The sequence below is a fragment of the Lithobates pipiens genome, unplaced genomic scaffold, assembly GCF_037356315.1.
Source record: "Lithobates pipiens isolate NorthernLeopardFrog02 unplaced genomic scaffold, aLitPip1_a1.2 Scaffold_23, whole genome shotgun sequence".
NCBI lineage: Eukaryota > Metazoa > Chordata > Amphibia > Anura > Ranidae > Lithobates > Lithobates pipiens.
Genome location: NW_027507785.1, coordinates 155,385,801 through 155,408,755, shown reverse-complemented (window position 1 = coordinate 155,408,755; position 22,955 = coordinate 155,385,801). Strand labels below are relative to the sequence as shown.

The window sequence follows — 22,955 nt, the reverse complement described above, 5'->3', positions numbered from 1 at the left end:
TTCTGACTCCAGGTCACATTTTGATTCCCATAATACTTAATACCCATAATATGGGCATTCCTTTCTATTATTTATCTGCCATTTCATATAAAACAGCTGTAATCCCAAATAATCTCAATCTTACAAGCTGCTACTCTATAAGGGAATACTTATTAAGGTTACCAAAAGATATACTAGGTTAAAGGTCTAAGATAATATGCTTAGGCGTGCATTTCACTAAGTTCAGAATTAAGATGCAAGATGTTGACATATTAGGAAGCATCTGTCTGCGGTAAGAGGTACAAAGCTAAGATAGGACTGGTTACGCAAGAATATGGTCAGTCAGCAGATGTTGAAATGACGAAATAACTATCAGAAGACTGTATTTCACCTTTGACTTAGATAATGTCATGAGTTTAAGAAAAATGTCGATGTATGTATGAATTACCTGATTGGCTAAACCACAGGGCTGTCCTTTAGCTCAAACTAAATAAAACTGCTGTGTGTGCTTCAATATGCACATTCATTATTCACGTACAATCGTGTGTATGTGTGATGTTTGTCCACCGGTGAAAGGGACCTCCGCTCTTCCATCCTAGCCTAGGCTACCAGGGGTATTATTAAGAAGACGAAGCACCTAACAGTTTTGGTACCAGCAAAGTGGGGTTCGTCTCGTCTTGCGACAGGTAAGTCACTTTACTCTTTTTACCTGATTGGTGAATGGTGTAAACACTTACTCTGTCCGGGCGGCCGCTACGAACTTAGTTTAAAATTAAAAGAAGTAACTGTGCCTTCGCGGCGGACTAGGCTGGTCCCTCGGAAGGTTAAAAGGGCTCGCAAGGAATTTATAGGTTTAGGGGAGTCCGACTAGGTTGGTCTGACTTAAAACTATTGGTAATAGTATTTTTAACACGGGAAGTAGTAGATTACGCCCGTGACAAAGGGATTGGTGGAGTGGACGCCCATTTGAATTTTTTTTTTTAAAAAGTGCACTATAAATTGATAAATGTATTGCAATACGGTTATGTCATGTCTTAAAGTATATTAAGAATATGTCTGTCTCTCTCTAGGTACACGTGTAAGTATATAGAGTATAAGTTTTAATATAGAGTATAAGGAAAATAATTGTTGTTGTTTAAATAAGTGCAGAATATGAGGAGCCCTCTTGTAGTGACATAGCATCCGCCTGCCCCCATTGCACGTTAGGTCTACTCTTCCTAAGAATAGATGACAAGTGGACTTTACTGACCACCAGACCAGGGGGGTTCTCTTGCAGACTTGGTGTAAGAGGGGTATATCCCGCCACCAGGAAAGATTTACCCTTCATCGTATATTAAGGGTAAATCTTCATAGTTTTATATAAGTCCATCTGCCCCAAAAAAGATCAGGGATCCTACTCCCAGACCAGAAACCGGATTGTTGGACAAACCGGGTGTTATCACCTGTGTCCTGCCACTAGACACACACTGCCCAGACTACTAGATGGGGAATTCTGCAGCAACCCAAGCCATGGCCACCCCATCACCCTATGAATTTGTCAGTAATATGATCCCTGGCCCCCAGGTAGAACCATTTTGGACACAAGTCCGGGAAAGGTGTCACCAATTGGGAATCCATGACCCAGGACCCCAAGGTCCTTGTTCAGAGGAAGACTGGCAAGAAGTCAGTAAAATTTGTCAGGTACATAAGCATTCTTATCCTCCCTGCAAAGGGGCTGACCCACAATACATGAAGGATTGTTTCTGTGCATGGAACAAATGCCTTGGAAAATATAGGCAATTGTGGACAGCAAGGACATTGGAAATCCCAGTGCCCTTATAGGACTGGGCAGATTAGAGCAAGAGGCAGAGGCAGGGGATTTAACCCCCAGACCCGCCCACAGTATCCCCGTTATCTGCCATACCAGAACCCTCGTCAACCACTACCCCAATATCCTACACAGCCACAAATAATGCACCGAGGGAAACTCTGTTGGTATTAATGGGACACCTGTCACCCATCCCATCACTCCACCACTGACTGTAGCCACTCCAGAAGGACAGAAATTATGTACCCAAACTTTTGCCGTCTTGTCCTCATGCCCTGTGCCCCTTATGGGACGGGACCTCTTGGCACAACTGTGTATTACCATTAAGTTTAATAAAGAAGGTTCCCTTACCGCTAGTTCACCATTATGTGACTTACATGGCCCTAAGCGACATGCACACAGAGGGTTCCCAAAAAGACATGCACACAGGAGTTTCTTTCTAATGATACCTTCCTCCCTTGACCATCACACAATTTGGGCAGAAAACAAAGGTAGTGTGGGCTTTATTAATTGCACACCATATGCACCCCAAATGCGGTCAGATGCAGGGATACAATATCAAAAACAGTATCCCCTACCCCCAGAGAAAGTCAAAGGCATCTCCCCTCCAATTAATGATTACATATCAAAAGGTATCCTGAGACCAATCATCAGTCCCTGGAACACGCCCATTTACCCCGTAAAAAAGGCCAGTGGGGAGTGGAGACTTGTACAAGACCTCAGAGCAGTAAACAAACAAGTGATTCCCCTCCCACCCCTAGTCTCAGACATCACTTTTATTTTCTCATGCATACCGGCAGACTCTCTATGCTACACAGTAATTGATTTAGCGAATGCTTTCTTTAGCATTCCCATTGCAGAGGAAGCCCAACCTATGTTTGCTTTCTCCTGGGCCGGGGGCCAACTAACCTGGCAAGGGTATGTAGACAGTCCAGCCGCCTTCTCTATGGTACTCAACGAGACTGTCAAGTCTTGGACATCTGAGCGAGGGTCGGTACTGATACAGTATGTGGACGACTTGCTCCTGTGCAGTCGAACTGCTGAAGATTGTGCGGTCGATTCAACATCACTGTTGGGACACCTAGCCCGAGCTGGACACCTCGCCTCCAGGAAGAAGGTGCAATGGTGCCAGTCCCAGGTTGAATACTTAGGTTGTATCCTTAGAGAAGGAACAAGGCTGGTGTCACCTAAACGTGCCGCAGCCCTACAAGCTCTCAGTCCGCCAAAAGACAAGGCCGCCCTACTCTCATTTTTGGGTGCAATTGTATATTGCCGCCAATGGATCCCTGACTGTTCTCATTATGATAGTATCCTAAGAGAGGCTACTGGCTCGACAGCCCCTAAATTAATAGATTGGACTGAAGACAGACTACAAGCTTTTCAAGCTCTATTAAACAGTCTGTCAAATGCTCCCGCCCTGGGATTGGTAGACTATGGTAAAGCTTTTCAGCTGTACTGTGTAGTTTCAGGAAGCTCTTTTGCCGCCGTGCTAACACAACAACATGGATCAGGGTATCGCCCTGTCTCATATCTATCAAAAAAAACTCCCCATCCAAGTACAGGGAATGCCATTCTGTCTCCAAAATCTTGCTGCCTGTGCAATGGCTGTACAAGATGCAAACAAATTAGTGCTAGGTCACCCATTGACTCTCTATACCACTCATTCAGTCACGCATCTTATTCAGAACATGAATACCCAACATATGACCTCGCAAAGACTTAGTGGTTATGAGATAACACTGATGAACACTGATAACCTCACACTCAAATATGTGCCTGCCAGCAACCCCGCTGTGCGCCTTTTGCATTCCATGTTGCGTTTACCACATGACCCAGACATTATACATGACTGTTCGGAAAAGGTTGCTGCTATTACCAGTCCCAGACCGGATCTCACTGACACCCCCATCTCAGGTGCAGAGGATGTTTTCGTTGACGGTAGCTGCTCACGTCCCTCTGACTCCACCTTTTTAACCGGTTATGCAGTTGTTCAACTACCAGACATCGTACTGGAGGCAAAATCATTACCTCCTTCTTCAGCCCAGGTAGCAGAGTTAGAAGCCCTCACTAGGGCCTGCATTCTATTCACCGGTAAAGAGGTGAACGTCTACACAGACAGTAGATATGCTTTTGGAGTGGTGCATGATTTTGGTGTGATATGGGCCAATAGAGGTTTTAAAACAGCAGACAACAAAATAATTGCCAACTCCACACAGATTAGTGCTCTCCTCCAAGCCATTCTTCTTCCAAAAAAGGTAGCCATAATTAAAGTAAAGGCACACTCCTCTGACAGCAGTCGTGTTTCAAAAGGGAATGCTCTTGCTGACAGAGAAGCTAAAAGAGCTGCTGCCTTTTCCCCTAACCCACCTGCCCCCACAACAATGTTTTTCAAGGAACACTTCGCAGCACCTAACTTTAAAACTGTCATAGCACAGATGCAATCAATGGCCACAGAAGATGATGTCCATTTTTGGACACAGGAAGGATTGACCAAAGACCCTGAAGGTCTTTGGTCAAAAGAGGGGAAGATCCTGGGCATACCCGAAACAAACTGTGTACTTATACTCTCATATCTCCATGGTCCAGGACATATAGGGGCTGCCCCTTTGATCAATATATATATGAAATCCTTTATCACCCACAAAGTGCAGGAGTAGTGGAAAGAATGAATAGGAATATCAAAGATAAACTAAAAAAGGCCACAGGAGGCACGTTGAAAGGATGGCTTGACCATCTGCCTGCTGTATTGTTCCAAATTAGGACCACACCACATGCAAGAACAAAATTATCACCCTTTGAGGTCCTCATGGGAATCCCCGCAAACATAGAATTACCCCCATTAGACCAAGACACTGATATTGACATTTATTCTCAACAGGAAATGTACGTGAAAAATCTGGTAAGTATGCTCCACGAAATAAACGAACAAGTTTCTGTCACCTTTTTTCCCTCTTCCCACAGAACCAACGCATCCCTTCATCCCTGGGGATAAAGTGCTGATCAAACAATTAGCACAAAGAAAGAGTATCGGACCGGCTTTCTCAGGACCATGGAAGGTGGAAAAGGTATCCAGGACCGCAGTGTTAACAGACCTAGGAAACACCTGGATCCACGCCAGCCGTCTTAAAAAGTGTCCCCAGCTTCCCTCGACTCCAGAGCCCCTGGCAGTGACAGAGAGCAGCAACTCCCAAGAACAAGATCTACAAGAAGTTCAGAGAGGCATAGAACAAATTTCCCTGGAAGATCCCACACCCCCTCAAAAGGACAAAACAGAGCCAACAACTGCCGGGATGAGAAACGAAGAAGAAGAACAGAACTCTTAGATAACAAATAATCAGAACTTTAAAAAAACAAAGATGCTTTCTCCATCAGTGTCAGGGAAGGCTGTATGCCTTTGGGGTAGTCTGGTACTATTTGTATTCCTGCCCACATGGTTTATAGCCAACTGTATATATCATCCAGAAGACTTAGGTCTATTAAAAGGGATATGTGGACCACCTAAGATTAATAATACCCCCGGCCAAAGACATAGTAGAAGTATTGTACCCGTTAATGAGTCACCTAAGGGACTGACTAACAAGATGTTACTACTAAAATTCAAATATAGCTATGCTCAAAAATCTGGTTTTGAGAAATGCTGGATTTGCAGCAAGCTACATCCCAGTACAGCTAGAATCCCTCTCATGGCAGTCCCCTTGAATTTTACCCCCCTCCTTAATGGAACACCCCCTATCGTCCTAACGAATGTTACTAGGACCCTTCCAAATAAAACCCTCACTTTCCAAATTATAGGTAGAAGCCACTTCCCAGACTGGTGTTTCCGACTGGGAAACACCACAGATGGAGCCGAGGTTTGCAAACAAGCAAAACTTAACATTTCAATGACATCGTTTAACAGTCCTTCTTTCTTCCATACTTCAGATCCCACCCTAAATGCCACCTTTTTAGACTTTCTTAGCTCCAGTACCAAGACTACAATACACCAATTAATGTCAATTCTGGTGCTCTCTGGCCTTTCTGATACTCTTAGGAACGTGTTCCATAAATGACCCCTAGCTCTAGGAAATACCATATATATATGCTGCGGCAAACTCTGTCACCCCTGGATCCCAACCAAACTCCAGGGGTGGTGTTACCTTGCAGCCCTGGTTCCTATTATGGGGGTATTAGGGGATAACAAGGGAAGTCACCTCCTTGAAGCCAGCATGCATCCTAGATATCCCCTTAGACACCGTAATAAACGAGAATTGTTTTTAGAAAAAGATATGGCCTGGGCATGGTTCCCTTCCTGGACAGGGTGGGGAATTGACCTAATGAAAAGATTAAATAATTACACTGGCATAATTGATGAGATTCTGGAGGAAAATTCTGATGACATAACCAAACTAAATCTAGAAACTAGGGCAATTAGGAAGCAACTAGAACTACATGAGTTGGCTATAGAAAGTATGAGTGCAGCCCTTACTGGCCTCTGTGAGACTACTGAGGATTATGAGTGCTGTACCTGGATTCATAATACCAGCATCGAAGTCCCAGACTACTATGACGTTATTGCCCAACACAGGGAAGAGGTAAATAAACTACAGAAAGAGGCAAGGAACATAGGAAAAAACTGGGATCCCTTCTCGAGCAGTTTTAGTTTTGGGGGATTAATATCTTGGCTCCGAAATGCTGCCATGACAATTGTCACTGTGATTCTCTTCATTCTATTTTTATATGCCTGTTATAAGATAATCAAATGTTTATGTAAAAAGGGAAACACGGTCGCTCCGAAGGATCTGAAACTCACTTCCATTGTTAAGGATCCAACGGTATGGTATAGAAACCAAGAGCACAAGGGTTCAGAGTATGAAGCCTGTGCTATTAAATTAGAAAAGGAATGATCATTATGTAAATCACAGAATGATCAAAGGAAGGATTATAAGGGAATACTTATTAAGGTTACCAAAAGATATACTAGGTTAAAGGTCTAAGATAATATGCTTAGGCGTGCATTTCACTAAGTTCAGAATTAAGATGCAAGATGTTGACATATTAGGAAGCATCTGTCTGCGGTAAGAGGTACAAAGCTAAGATAGGACTGGTTACGCAAGAATATGGTCAGTCAGCAGATGTTGAAATGACGAAATAACTATCAGAAGACTGTATTTCACCTTTGACTTAGATAATGTCATGAGTTTAAGAAAAATGTCGATGTATGTATGAATTACCTGATTGGCTAAACCACAGGGCTGTCCTTTAGCTCAAACTAAATAAAACTGCTGTGTGTGCTTCAATATGCACATTCATTATTCACGTACAATCGTGTGTATGTGTGATGTTTGTCCACCGGTGAAAGGGACCTCCGCTCTTCCATCCTAGCCTAGGCTACCAGGGGTATTATTAAGAAGACGAAGCACCTAACATACTCTACTTGAGAAACAGCTGTGGGAAAGGATAAAATGAGTTTATATTTTGCTTCCCATTATACTCTATGGGCATTCCATTCTGTCATTCACCTTTGTCATGCCATAAAAAACAACAAAAACCCCACCTAATCTTAATATTAAACATGGCTACTGATATTTAAAAGTAGGTTTTAAAAAAAAAAAAATTATATGTCTAAAGAGTCTGTCACAAATTGAATTTTTTTTATCATTCTCTATGGGCATTCCACTTTGTTCCATTATTTTCTATGGGCATTCCATCTCCCTGTTAAAGTCTATGGGCATTCCATTCTGTCATTCCTTTAGTATGTCCCCCTATTAACTCTTTGCATCTCTGCCTCAGCCTGCATGCCAACCAGCTCACTTCTTCATGTGATTTCAGTGTTACAGCCTCCCCAAGTGACATACCTCAGGTTCTCCGAAAGGGCTTCTGTGTCACTCGAGGCAGGAGGCCCCTTCTTATTAAGCCTGCATGTCCCAGTGCAACCTCTGACACACAGGGTCAAATCCTGGACTCCAGACTCTCCTTCCAGCTCTTTCTGCAAGAAATCATCAGTCCTCCTACTCTACCTCCTTTGGGTAAGTATAATTATGGGATGGTCTGAGATAAGCCAAGTGTAGCTGTTTTAGGACCACTAATGCATTTGTGCAAACAAATCTTATGTTTAATTTATTGACTGTCACGCCAGCTATAGCTCCCACCCCATCCCCCCAGGGTCTGGTTCTCACCTGGGGGCTCCCTCTATAATCGATTTCCCCCAGTCGATTTGATGTAGCAGCACAGTTGCTAACTGGTTAGCACTTCTGCCTAGCAACCCTGAGGTTCTTGGTTAGTATCCCAATCCCGCTACCTGGCTAGAGGTTTGAATGTATTTCCTCTTTCACTTAGTACAGGGGATTAAATAAATACATTTTAACAATGGCACCACAAGTTCACTGATGTGCTGACTCATGGTGTTTTTTAATGCACAGACAGTTGACATATAGAAAGGTATTGATGTTAATATTAAGGGTGAACGTCTAAGCAACTTCCTTGTATTGTTGGGAACTGGCTGCAGGGTTTCTCTGCCTATGCATTTCTCTTAAAAAAAAAAAAAAAAAAAAAAAAACAGAATTAGTCCCTTCTTCCCTATTCAGTTCTGTGGGAACAGCTGGGAGGGAAGTCTACACAATATATGGAGGACTGTGCCGTTTCATTTTGATACCCAGTTTTGCCTAAAATGTCTGCCTGGAAATAACCAAGTTTTGACTACCAAAATGTTGGTATATGTATATTGACCTGCGTTAGTAGCTGCCAACTTTATTCACTCTATCGCTGACTTTTACTCTGCATATGGTTATTACTGATGTGCCAGGACAGGCCAAATTCTTTTCAGTCACATGCACGGATCATCAGTGGTATACAAATAGGCAACTGCTGACTGTTTAATGAGAGCCACTTTGTGCGCACAACTTTCTGAATGGGGAATACACCACCTACCAAACCAGGTTCCAAGTTAAACCCTTTTAAGAGGAAGGATGCCAGTGAATGTCTCATGGATGTTGCACTGGCTAGACCTGTACCCTTTCAGTAGGGAGGCATGGATCTTACAGTCGGGATTTAATCAGGGGTTTTGGATCCCTTTCATCCACCCCTAATGCTCCTTTGGTTTTCCCCTTGGTGTGGTAACCAAAAAAAAATTAACGAAATAAACAATGCGCATATATATATATATATATATATATATATATATATATATATATATATATATATATACATATATACACACACACACACATACATACATACACATACATACACACTTATACAACACTTTCTTTCCCGGCAGGCTTGTCGGTTAATGATCGTATTGATCAGGAGAATTCCAGGGCCCAATACTCCACTTTTGATGCAGCACTTTCTTTGCCAAGTTCTCTGGTGCTTCTACCCTTCTGATGAAAGCTGACATCGAATCTGCCTTTTGCTTCCTTACTGTACACTGCGACTGTTCCATCCCAACAACATGGAAGGTCCTGCCCATCTTCTGTCCTTTGGGCATTGAGATTGACATGGTGGGGATGGTTTGCCAACTTCCTGGGGTTAGCTTCTTTCCTTGGTTAAATTCCCAAAGGGACTCTAGGTAGCTATGGCTGTAGCAGCTTCAAACTTTTTGGGCCATCTTGTTTTCACATTCCACATATTCCTGATAGGCAGTGCCTGCTCTGGGCCCCTATGATATGTACTGTATATCAGATAAACGTCATTACATACCAATCATCATGATGCCTTGGAAGCACGGTTGCACTCCTCTAATGGTCCTTCTTTGATGAATGTAGGAATTGTCGAAACACACAGCTGGAGTTATTTACAGGTCTGCATTCAGCTCCTGTAGCTTTGGTATTTTATTCCAGGATGACTGGTCTGCTGAACCTCGGCCGGCCTCATTGGCCCAACTATTTGTTGTGTAACATTATGCTGTTAGAGTCCTTACCTATTATGGTCAAGTGGTTAACTGCTTCTCTGCACGCTCTCCACCTTTGTTCTCCCTGTTATGTTTTTCTGGTGCTTGGATGTCTTCAGTTGACTGTGTTTTCAGATGTAGCTAATTGCCGTGGGTCTTCCTTGTACTTCCTTTTTTGTGTAGTCTTGTTTCTGACTCCTGTTGCTCCCCCTCCGTGCCTCTCCTCCCATACCTCCCAGGTAACCTGTCTGCAAATTTCAGACAAATGGGTGACTACACCTGTTGATGATATCTACCTTAACCCCTGGGGGTCGGGCACCTGGATCTTTTCTCCTACCTCCTCTATCTGTAGGATATAGTTGTGGCTGGTTCAACAGTGGGTACCGCTCCCTCTGCAGTATTGTTTGGTTCAGACTTTTCAACTGGGAGGACATCTCCAAAGTTTTCTTATTCAGAGGATTTTGAAAGAAAATGGTTGGAAACATCTGACTTGCTTCCCTTATTCTTGGCACCTGTTTTCTGTACACAACTTAACCGACATCCTCTCCATTTTGGCATTCTGGGCTCTCTTGTTTCGAGTTGCCTTTTCTTGGGCATTCTTTGGCTCCTTTAGGGTTAGTGAACTTACTGCCGAGGACAAACGCCCAGTTTATGGTAACTCAGAGGATGTGCTGATCACAGAATCCTTTGTTTTTATCTCTCGCTTATTCTTCCAACCTTAATTAATTTGAATTGCGCCTTTTCCCAGCTGGTCTTGCATCCTCATGATTTTTCCCACGTATTCTTTTCCCATTAGCGCAGTCATTTCTGCCCATGGGGTGGGTTTTTTCAGATGACAGAGATGGCTTTTAGGTAGATGGGAATCCTTAGAATTTTTGCTATATGTTCGTCCTCACCTTTTGTTCTGATTTCATGTCTTTCCCTAGAATTACTTTTGATCATCGTTGACTCCTTTATTGGGCCTCTTGCCATGCCGAAATTTGATACTGTGGGGAGAATTTTCCTTTGCAGTTGGCAGAATTCATTGCTGCACTTTTTCATGGCCTACAATGGCGGCTGGTATTACCTAAGACAATATGGTATAGGCCCCTTCATTTTTACCAGATTACCAGAGACTGCGGACATACTGCATGGTATTACCAGACTGCAGACATACTGCATGAGATTACCAGACACTGTGGACATACTGCATGAGATTACCAGAGACTGCGGACATACTGCATGAGATTTATAGTAAGGAACTTAATTCACTGGGATTTGGTGACAATAGCGGCACTTTAAAAAAAAAAAGAGGAAAAACCTCACATCTTAAACATCTTAAACATTGCATTAAATGAGTAAAAAATACTACAATAACACCCATAAGTGCTTGGGGTGGTGTACCAACCCAACAAACAAAAAACAATTGAAAAAATAATTAAATAGTCCCAATTAGATACTGGAGAAAAACATATATCCAAAGTCCATACAGTGATTAAACTCCACAGATACAATTGTGATAGACTTCATCTACATCCATTTGCCAAAATACAATGAGATCTTCTGAAATTAGTGACCGGAAGTGACGTCCGGGGTACGAACGAGGAAGCCGTTCGTTGTTTTAGCTGTAAACGTTTGAATTTTATTACCTAAATGTGAGTACCCAGGACTTGGTCCTTTTTATAATAAAGAATTTGTGTGACTTACTTCACCATTGGAGCCCCTTTCTCTCTTTTTCGGGTCTGATTTGGGATCCTTTGCGGCGTACCTGGAGGAAAAGATCTGGGGCACTTACACTACACTTAGGATACACACCGCAAATTATTGGAGTATACCTACACCAACTGAGGACATACATCCCAATCGAGGATATACCCCATATATTGGAGCATATTGCCGTCTAACTGACAGCAGTGAGGTAAGGTACCCACTGCACTCAGTGTGTGAGCACCCACGTTTGAGGAGCTGTAAGATCACCGGTGGAATTATCCCGTGGTTGTTCACAGGATTAACCCTTCACATAGCACAGCGTGGATTCACTTTATTTTTGCATGAACTGATATGAATTACTAGTTTTCTATGCTAATTAAGAGACACTTTAAGGAACCCCGTTCTTGGATTGCTGTTTTCTTATCTTTTGATACATTTTTCACATATGTTTTTATATTCCTTTATTGTGTATTTTTCTGTTGTTTTTTTTCCCTTATACTTTTTTTGTATACACGTTGGCACTTGGATGCACTTTATGGACTGAGACACATTTGTTTGATTTCACGATTCTCTGAGACACATTTGTTTGATTTCACGATTCTCTGAATTGATATTATCAGAATCTACGGTTTTATCTCACTTGCACTGTATTATGATTGTATAGATCATTTATATTTCTCTTTTATGAATAACACTAGGAATAAGTTTATACTCTGAACACCTTATTAATCACTTGGTATAAATTCTAGCACATAGGTTGTTGATATAATTTTAAAGTAATTTTAATCGCATAGGTGCGTTTTTTTAGATTTTATATGTGATTATTTATTAATTTTGGTATTAGATTTAATTAATTTTGTGTGGAGCGCAACACCATTCTTTGTTCACCAACTATCACTTGAGGGGAGGGTTTGCACCTCTGCCGGTGTTTTGCTGCAACCATACCAGTTCTCTTTAATTTACCATTGTAGCGCGAGGGTAACCCACTATTACCAATCCCTACAAGACTGCTGCTGCTGTGCTGCTGCTGATGCTGAGTGCCAGCCTCCACCTCCATGCTGACACAATCATCCTCCTCCTCCTCTTCCTCCTCCTCATCCTCTTCCTGTGTGATGGGTGGCACAGCAGGAACACTGTCTGGATAAAGGGGGCCTTGGGAGGCAAGGAAGTCCTCCTCTTCCTGCCTCTGTTCTGCCTCAAGTGCCCTGTCCATTATTCCGAGCACAGGCATTAAAATGATCGGCGGAAATGCACACAGACTTTCCTGGCCTGCTTCAGTACATCCTGTAAGCCAGGGTACCTTCCCAAGAACAACTGCACCACCAGGTTAAGGACGTGAGCCACACAGGGCACATGGATCAGTTGTCCCTGTCGGAGGGCGGAGAGGAGGTTGGTGCCATTGTCGCAAACCACCATTCCTGGCTAAGCTGGCGTGGCGTCAACCACCTCTCAGCCTGCCCCTGCAGAGCTGACAAAATATCTGCCCCAGTGTGGCTCCTGTCTCCCAAACAAACAAGCGCAAGCACAGCATGGCATATTTTTGCCTGTGTACTTGTGTAGCCCCTTGAACGCCTACGGAGCACCGCTGGTTTTGAGGACAGAGCACTGGAAGAGGCCATGGAGGAAGAAGAAGAGGAGGGGGTGGAGAAGAGAGGTGTGTCACAACCAGTAGTAGCATTTTGGAGGCATGGTGGCGGAACAACCTCCAACACTACTGCACCTTATCCTGCTGCCAGGAGAGTGACTCAGTGGGCCGTGAAAGATAGGTAACATCCCTCTCCATGCCTGTTGGACCATGAGTCAGCGGTAATATGCACCTTACCGCTGACCACCCTGTCCAGCGAGGCAAGGACATTGCCTTCCACATGCCGGTAGAGAGCCGGAATCGCCTTCTGTGAGAAAAAGTGGCATTTGGGGACCTGCCACTGAGGAACCGCACATTGCACAAACTCATGGAAGGGGGCTGAGTCTACCAACTGAAAAGACAGCAGTTGAAGTGCTAGCAATTTAGCCAAGCTAGCATTCAACCGCTGGGTATGTGGATGGCTGGGAGTGAACTTCTTTCGACGGTCCAGCAGCTGGGGCAGGGAAATTTGCCTGCTACAATCGGACGTGGGTGTACTGCTAGCAGAGTGCCCGCAAGCACTTGGCTGTGACACACCTAATTCTACACCTTCATTCCTCTCAGTGCAGGTTTCAGAGAGGACTGAAGGTCTAGTGGGGTTGGAGATCCCAGCTGATGAGAAGCAAGGAGATGTCTGCTTTGTTCTTTGGTGTGGGTCTTTAAGGTACGCTTGCCAACGAGCTGCATGGAAGGTCAACATATGTCTGGTCAAGCATGTGGTGCCCAAGAGGCTAATCTTTTGGCCACGCGAGATATGCTTGAGACATATGTTGCAAATAGCAGTGGTGCGATCTGATGCACTCATCTCAAAAAAGGCCCACACCAAAGAACTTTTGGAATAACACGCAGAGGCAGCGCCCTGCACAGGCGGAGCTCTGCGGTGTGATTCAGTCGGTGTGCTGCCCCTAAGCTGGCCCCTGGAGGGCATCCTGCCTCGTTGGAAATGTGCCTCCTCCTCCTCTCTCCTATCAGGCACCCATGTGGAGTCAGTGACCTCATCATCCCCTCCCTCTTCATCACTGGAGCAAACCTGGCAGTATGCTGCAGCTGGTGGAACATGACTGCCAGATTGCTGTCTTTCTTGAGAATCCCCTCTCTCTACGCTCACGCTACTGCCTTCCTCTAGCTGAGTATCATCATCAGAGCCTTCAAAACACTAGGCATCCTCCTGGAGCATGTACCCAACACTGTGTTCAGGAGGACATGGTGAGTCTAGGGAAGGTGTGACTGATGATGACATTGAGACGAGGGAAGAGGATGCGTTGGCAGCTGCTTTGCTAGTACCCTGAGCCTGGGTGAGAGAGGATGAGGAGGATGAAGAGGGCTTGGTCATCCACTCTACCTAGTCTTCGGCATGATGCGGCTCAACATGTCCAGCTGCCGAAAATAAGGACAAGCGTGTCCACGACCAGCACTGTTGTCACTAGACACAGAGCCTGCTTGCCCTCTTATTGGCTCATGACTGTCTGCCTCTCCTTGTTGGCCTTCCCAACATAGTAATGGCCTACAGGGAGATGGGAAAACCAGCAATTGGGTAGTGTATATTGTGCTGGAGGCACACAACACCCACTAACTCCTGCAGATGCCTTTATTATAGAACACCAGAAATAAAGGGTAAATACAGGTGTATACTGTGCTGTGCTAAAGGCATACAACACCCACTAACTCCTGCAGATGGCTGTATTAGAGAACAACAGCAATAAAGGGTAGATACAGGTGTTTGTACTCAGAGTCACTCTGTGGATAGTAAGGAAAGGAACAACGAGCAACAAGGAAACAAAGACCTGAAGTGTGCCAGGGTCAAGTGGTCAGTATGCCTAAAAGGGGGCAAAAATAACACAGTAGGAAGAAAGCTCAACAACCAGATGACACAGTGAATAACGTCTAACCTGGGGCAGCGGCAAAAGAGTTATGTATTTGTCCGCAGAGAAGGAAGCGCTAGGAAAGGCAGTAGAGGACCAGCCCATCATTAGACAAATGAAACACACACACGCTTGCTTCAACCCAACACCAAGCACCACACCTTGCCAGGCTCCAGGGACCTGACAACAGTGCCGCTCCGAAAGCCACATCCCGCGAGTATGCAGATATAACAGAAAAGGCTGGGGTGCCAACTAGTAGATTGGTTAAAGTAAGTGAGACCCTGGGCCAGAAGCACCACTCTTTAGGAACTACAAAGCCAGCTATAGCACCCCCTTGAGCCCCAACCCGGTGACCAACGCAAAAGGAGACCTGAGAGTACGTGAACGTCATGAAATAAAACCCACAATGGAAAGTCAGCTGAGCACAGCAGGGAGTCCACACCGCTGGAACCCTGGAAGGCTTCAAACGAAAGTGCAGAAAAATAAAACAAACCTGACAGATCATTCAGCATGAAATGCTGCGACTTAACTCGATACGCCCAGAAAGTGCTGAGGGCTGATACAAGCTGGAGGAGGCAAAAAGGAAACTAAAACAAAACATGCAGCCTGACTCCTCTTACAAATACAGGCTTAACCTGCGCTCAGCCTTACACATACTGCGCTGGAGGCACACAACACCCACTAACTCCTGCAGATGGCAGTATTGGAGAACACCAGCAATAAAGGGTAGATACAGGTGTATACTGCGCTGGAGGCACACAACACCCACTAACTCCTGCAGATGGCTCTATTAGAGAACAGCAATAAAGGGTAGATACAGATGTATACTGCGCTGGAGGCACACAACACCCACTAACTCCTGCAGATGGCTTTATTAGAAAACTCCAGCAATAAAGGGTAGATACAAGTGTATACTATGCTGGAGGCACACAACACCCACTAACTCCTGCAGATGGCTCTATTAGAGAACAGCAATAAAGGGTAGATAGAGGTGTATATTGTGCTGTGCTGGAGGCACACAACACCCACTAACTCCTGCAGATGGCTGTATTAGAGAACACCAGCAATAAAGGGTAGATACGGGTATATACTGCGCTGGGGGCACACAACACCCACTAACTCCTGCAGATGGCCCTATTAGAGAACAGCAATAAAGGATAGATAGAGGTGTATACTGCGCTGGAGGCACACAACACCCACTAACTCCTGCAGATGCCGGCGCTGGCGGCCTTATATAGTGTGGGGCGTGTACTAAACACCCTGAGCTATAATTGGCCATAGACATCCTGCCTGTGGCCAATTATGGCTCTCCTTCCTGCTGGCGCTGTGATTGGCCAAGCATGCACTGTGACCCCGCAATCATGAGCCAGCAATGCACTGTGATGGTGCAGCGCATTGTGGGCCATGAGCGCCACACAACGGCCCACAGAGTTCTGGCTTTGCCGAACGGGCGAACAGCCGGTGTTCGACTCGAACACCAAGCTTATCCCTACTGATAAACGACAAATTGGCAGTCATGTTCCGCAGCATATTGCCCTAGTTGGCTCCAGTGATCATGAGGATGGAGGGGATGATGGTGAAGTGACTGACATGACTTGGGTGCCAGATAGAGCAGAGGAGGAAAGTGAGGGGGAGGCACAACGCAAATGAGGAAGGATGTCCTTCAAAAGCAGCCATCATGGAAGAAAAGAGAGAAGCCACCCTATACTATCAGATTGTGGAGCTGTTATCTCCTGACCCACTTCCCACAGCTCAGCTGTGTTGGCCTTTTTAAGCATGCGTGAAGCCAATCGCACTGTTTCAATTTGCAAGCAGATCAAGCGTTGCGAAAACAGCAGTCATTTGCACACCACATGCTTGATAAGGCATTTAAGCTCCTACCACTCACCCCGTTGGCAAGAGCACCTGAAAGCCACATACAAGGGACACAATTCTACTCCTCCTCACTCCTCACCTCTCATGTCTAGCCCCACTATATCTCATGACTTCTCTGCAGCCTCCTCTGACAGGGATTATGGTATAACAAAGGGCGTCACAGGTCCTTGCAACACGTCTGCCAGTAGCACACCACCAGCTGTAGAGTAGAGCAGGCAAATTGTTCTGACCCAGCTGCTGCAGCGAGAAAAACAAAACAAAAAAAACAACACTCCCTGCCACCCACATGCCCAGCATCTAAATTCCAGCTTGTCAAAAGTGCTGGCTTTACAACTGCTGCCTTTCCATCTGGGGGATTCTGTCCCCTTCTGTAAATTTTCAGAATGTGCTGTACCACAATGGCAAGTCACTTAAGGCCATTCCAGCTTTGTACCATCACGTGGAAGGCAATGTTTTGACTTCATTGGACAAGGCAGTCAGCCTCAAGGTACACCTTACTGCTGACTCCTGGTCCAGCAAGTATGGTCAAGGACCATATATTTTTGGTTCACAGCACGCTGGGTATCTCTGCTTGCAACTAGGAAGGATGCAGAACAAGCTCAGAGCTTGTTTTGCTGCCACATCTCCATACAGCTGGTGGTTATGATGCGAGATCTGTCAGCTCCACCACATCCTCTTCCTCCATGCCCTCCTCTGCTGGACTGTCCTATGAACCACCAGTACTGGATTATCCTATGAACCACCAGTGCCCCCTAAGCATTCAAGGGACCATTCAATGAGTCAGGCCAGAAGGTACCATGAACTGCTTCAGCTGGTCTGTCTAGGGGACAAAAGCCACACTGGAGCAGAGATTATTTGATTATTTTAGCTCTGCAGGGGCAGGCCCAGAGGAGGTTCATGCCACAGAAGCTTGAGCCAGGAATGGTGGTGTGTACAGGGAACGCTAACACATGTGCACATGTCCTTAATTTGGTGGTGCAGCATTTCTTAAACAGGTACCCAGGTTTGCAAGATCTTCTAAAGCAGTCCAGAAGAGTCTGTAGCAATTTGGGGCTGTCATATACAGTCTGTGTTCGGTTTGCTGAAATTCAGCAGGAATTCCACCTGCCCGTAAACTGCCTGACTTGTGACATGTCCACCGGGTGGAACTCAACTTTGGCAATGCTGCAGAGGCTGCACATGCAACAAAGGACCGTCAATGAGTACCTGTGTGAATATGGCACAAGGAAAGGCTCAGGGCAGCTCTGCTTTTTTTTTTCCCCACACCAATGGCTGCTATCAGGTTCTGGTGGCTAGAGGCCAATAGAGAGAGGGCTTCCTTTGCAGCTAATTTTGGGACTCCCCTTGGAGGTGAGACAGGCAGAGTTGGGCACAAAGTAGCACAGGTCGCCCCTTTGTAGATGCATGCAGGAGGACTCAGAGATACTACTGATGTGCAGAGCAGGGACTGTAGGCAGGTGGAGCCTGTGAGATGTGACAGGCCTGGAGAATCACTGAGACAGCCGGATAGTCATTGCAAGGCAGGGTCAGAAGCCAGGTGGGTAACGGAGCAGACTATGTCAGGAGGAGAAGCCGAGGTCACACAGGAAGCAGGCAGAGGACATAAAAAGGCAAGCCGAGGTCAAGGACTACAGGCAGGCAGGAGATGGGTCAAGAACAACCCGGGTCAGTAACAAAGGATCACAGGAGCAAGATTTACAGGAATACAAGGTACAAGCTGAAGATCAATCAGCAGCTTCAAGCACTGACAAGCTTCCTTATAAAGGCCCATGTGAAGAGTTGGTGGAGATGCTGGGTCCTAGAGCCCCAGCTGCTGATAAAGGATGCATGCACTGTATTGTCACAATTTGAGGAGGAGGCAGGGATGGTGATCCGTGACAATGCATGCATCAGTAACACAATCCCTTGTGTTTCTGCTGGAGCAGACTTTGCGTGGCATTATGGGCAAGGTACTCAAGGCCGAGCAGCAGGAGGAAGTGGAGGACTTCCTTTCCTCTCAAGGCCCACTTTATGTCGACACCATTCTTGTGATGCCATAGAACACACAAGAGGAGAGGGAGGAGGAGGATTATGGCAGTTTTGGAGGCATTGAAGTAAAGGAAGACATATCAAACCTTACGATATGGTACGTGGCTGGGAGAAGGTAGTTCCAGATACTGTAATCCTCAATGTCCCCAAGGACTCTGCTTCTCATGCCTCCACAAACTTGCGGTGAATGTGCTCCCTTATTCTTCAAAGCCTGCAAAAGGTCCTGAGGATTTGTGGCATCAAAGATAAGGATTATTTGTTGGCAAACCCCCTTGACCGCTGTTACAAGGGGAAAGTCTTAGAACTCATACTGTGCTCACAGAGGGAGCAGCTGAAATATCTTGAGGACACCTTAAAGAGGATTTCATGGAATGCCTTTCCAGAATTTGGTGGGGTACAGACATGGAGAGCTTTCCAGTAGACGTTCCACCAGGTTTCTGGGTCATGAGAATATACCACTTGCCAGAACTTGCTCAGTATGCAATTGAGCTACTGGGCTACCCTGCATACAGCATGCTTTCTGAACAGTCATTCAGTGCTGCCAGAGGTTTTTTGACAGATAAAAGAGCATGTCTGTCCACAGACTCCGTTTACCAGCTGACATTTGTAAAAATGAATCCGTCCTGGATTAACAGCAGCTGTCAAGCCCTTGATGCCAATGTCGCTAAATACGTGTTATTGGAATTTTGAATCTCTGCTAGACTGCCTAGGGTGCCTAGCTTATGTGTTGATTTTATTTTTAAGTAATTTTTTGGTATAGGTTTCATGGGCACAATTAACACCCAAGGACCAATTTTTCCACAACTGTTTGACAAGGGTGTCAAATTTAAATTTTTTACAGCAAGGCCAAATCTTGCTTTCATGAAGAGTACCTCTAGAAGGTTACGGGGTGAAGGCACCAACAATACCCAAAGAATAATTTTTCCACAACTGTTTGACAGGGGCTTCAAATTTAACATTTTTACAGCAAGGCCAATTCTTGCTTTCCCCAAGAGTACCTCTATAGGGTTACGGTGTGGAGGCACCTCCGAACACCCAAAGTCCAATTTTTCCACACCTGTTACTTCTATCCAAAGTCTGCAAAAGAGACACCAGACTTTATCTGAAAAAATAATTGTTAATCTTGGCCTGAGTGTACTATAATTTGGCTTTGTCACATAAAGTTTTGCACCACAATGAGCAAGCCTTAATTCCATCTAAAGTCTTCCAAAGAGACACCAGAATTTATCCAAAAAATCTCGAATCTTGTTCCAAGTGCACTAAAATGTGGCCTCATCATACAGACTGGCTCCCCATGCCATTGTTTACTAAATAAAGAAAGCTCGCAGGGAACATTAAATACATTTTTTTTTCTTTATAAATGTCTATTTTGCTGCAGCGGGTTCTGTACACAGTATAGAAGTGCCACTTTACAAGCAGACTAAGGGGACATCCCAGGCACTATATTTAAAGGAACTTTTCATTTTCTATTGTTTCACTTTAGACATAAAATTACTGCTCCTTTAACAACCTTTTTGAAAAAAATTTTTTTGCATTGGTACGTGTCCCCATACCCTTTTTATGTGCAATAACTTGCATATAAGCCTACAAAATGGGGAATTTTGATTTTTCCAGTTCGGGCTCCTATAGACTTCATCAGGGGTTTGTCATTAGGGTCCGAACTTTTGCGATGTTTGAGAGTTCTGGCAGGAACCGAGTTTGGTTTGGTCCATCTCTAATGGGCAGTGGTGAGCTGAGCGTTCTTGGGTCAAAATTTGAATGAAAGTCCAAATCCTATTAAAGTCAATGGGAGTCAAATTTTTTAAATTGATTTTGGCCATTTTCAAGGCTAATAGGCAAGGGATTGTCAAATAAAGGGTATGGGGAACTGGACACTTTCATAGTTAGTAAGGGTGAATAAAGACACCAGTCCATCCAGTTCAACCTGAGTGTCTACAGTTGTCCCTATCCCTGTACATTACACACTCACATCGGTCCCTACCCTCAAGGAGCCCATAATCCAAGGTCCCCATTCATATACTAGGGCCAATTTTGGACAGAAGCCAATTAACCTACCTGCATGTCTTTGGAGTGTGGGAGGAAACCGGAGTACCCGGCGGAAACCCACGCAGGCACAGGGAGAACATGCAAACTCCAGGTAGGTAGAGTCGTAGTTGGCATTCGAACCTGCGACCCTTCTTACTGCTAGGTGACAGTGCTAACCACTACACCACTGTGCCGCCAGGGGGTCAAAATTCCTCCTTCATCAGAGCTTAAAGGGGTTGTAAACCCTCTTGTTTTTTCAGTTTTTAATGCATCCTAAAACTGACTGGCCCCCAAGCCCCCCCATTTTATTCACCTGAGTCCTGCGATTCACACACCGGAGACGTGCTCTTCCCCTCTGCCCATTGTTTCGGTTCTTGATTGGCTCCCGCTGCTATCAATCAAATCCAATGATGCGGGTGCCGGGGGGAGGGGCCCCAAGTTCGGCATTCTGCATCTATGGATGCAAATGCTGGACTCGGGATCATGCCCTCAACCCCCCTGGGAGAGCACTTCTCCTAGGGGGTTATATGATGCGGGGAGGAGCACTACCAGTGCCACCGGGGGAATCCCCCAGAAGTCTGGAATCGGGGCCACTCTGTGCAAAGCAAACTGCACAGTGGAGGTAAGTATGATGTTTGTTGGGGGCGTGGCCGGGATGTGAAAGGGAGAAGACGTGTGACTGCTGAGCTCCGCTCCAACGCTCATCCTGCATACTTCCAGCGCCATTTCTTTCATTGCACAGCCTCTCCCCCTGACACCCTGGGGCGGAAGAAAACCTCCGGTACCCCGCGGCCCTCTTCGCAGCCCCCCGGGAAGGCTCCGTTCGTCCACAGCAGGTGAGGCCCGGTCCGCGGCGGCCATCTTCCCCAAGAGGCCCCCTGCTGCCACGATTTCTGTCGGCTCCCAGGCCGCCGCTGATCCTCCTCCATCCCAGGCTGATTCCCACACCGAACTCCTGGCAGCGATCAAGGAGGGCAGGAATTCGGTGATGGTGAAGATTGATCACCTAGTGGCTGATGTCAGCCTGATCAGGCATGACATGGACAAATTTAGAGCCCGGTTCACAGAGGCTGAAGGCCGCATTTCACAGCTAGAGGACACCACCAGATCTGACTCCTGAAATCTCTGTGCATTACAGTTACAAGTTAAAGCCTTGCAGGAGAAGTCCATAGATACAGAAAATAGGCTCAGAAGGAATAATATCCGTGTCATAGGCCTCCCCGAGAAAGCAGAGGGCGCGCGGCCTGCTGAATTTACTGAGGCCTTTCTGAAAACGCTCCTGGAGCTACCTGACATGCCTCCTACATTTGTAGTTGAAAGAGCGCATAGACTCCCTCCAACTCCCCCAGTCCCGGGGGCCCCACCGCTGCCTTTTCTGCTTCGGCTGCTAAACTACAGAGACCGGGACAGGGTTTTGATGGCAGCTAGAGAAAAGCAGGATCTACTTTTCAATGGAGCCAAGATTATGCTTTTTCCAGACTACTCCCCAGAGGTGCAACATCGTCGACGCTCCTTTACTGAGGTCAGGAAGTGCCTGCGAGATGAGGGCCTCAAATTCAGCCTGCTATATCCCAGCAAACTCCGGGTGATTTCTGATGATCGTGCACACTTCTTTATGGACCCGGAAGCAGCCATGTCCTGGCTGGATGGTCGTAGATGAGCTACACCCGACTACGGATATCACCTGCACCTCTACATTGCCTGGCACCTTGCTGCTTACTCTGATTCATGCCCACTGGATCCTTGCCAGTTGTCTGCTGTGCCTGCTGCCTCCCACCTCTTATCCACTGGGGAACTGAGTGCTGCCGCATAATAAGTGCCTGCTCCGGCACTTTCACCTCCGTGTCTTCGTTTTCTTTCTGTGCACACGGCTGTGCAACCATTGATGGTCTGTTGGGCATTTTGCAGTAGCCCTTAGCAGGCTACGAGAGACTCACACAACTACAAGCACTGCCACCGCAGCGTGATAGCCGCCCTCACCCCCCCTTGGGTTTTTTCTTACTTTCCCCTTCCCTGTTCATTTTAATATTTTTCTTTTTTTTCTTTTTCCCCCCCTTTCTGGTCAGTGGCCAACGTTATCTATTTTTGTCTCACTCCCTGGCCATATGACTTTAACCAGTGGTGCGAGGGGTGAACACTGACGGTGTAAGGCCCCAGTCGGGGGCGCTTACACCTATTTGGTTAGCTTTTTTTTGTTTG

General features: G+C 45.7%; 1 protein-coding gene and 1 long non-coding RNA gene across 2 annotated transcripts in view; one reads left to right on the top strand and one right to left on the bottom strand.

Moving 5' to 3' along the window:
* Positions 1-22,955, bottom strand: part of GUCY2C (guanylate cyclase 2C) — a 1,344,189-nt gene that overhangs the window by 370,439 nt on the left and 950,795 nt on the right. The gene's annotated exons all lie outside the window — the stretch shown is intronic.
* LOC143927966 (uncharacterized) lies at positions 142-7,088 on the top strand. Its single transcript, XR_013262362.1, has 2 exons — positions 142-665; positions 4,748-7,088. It is a non-coding gene; the product is annotated as an uncharacterized LOC143927966 (long non-coding RNA).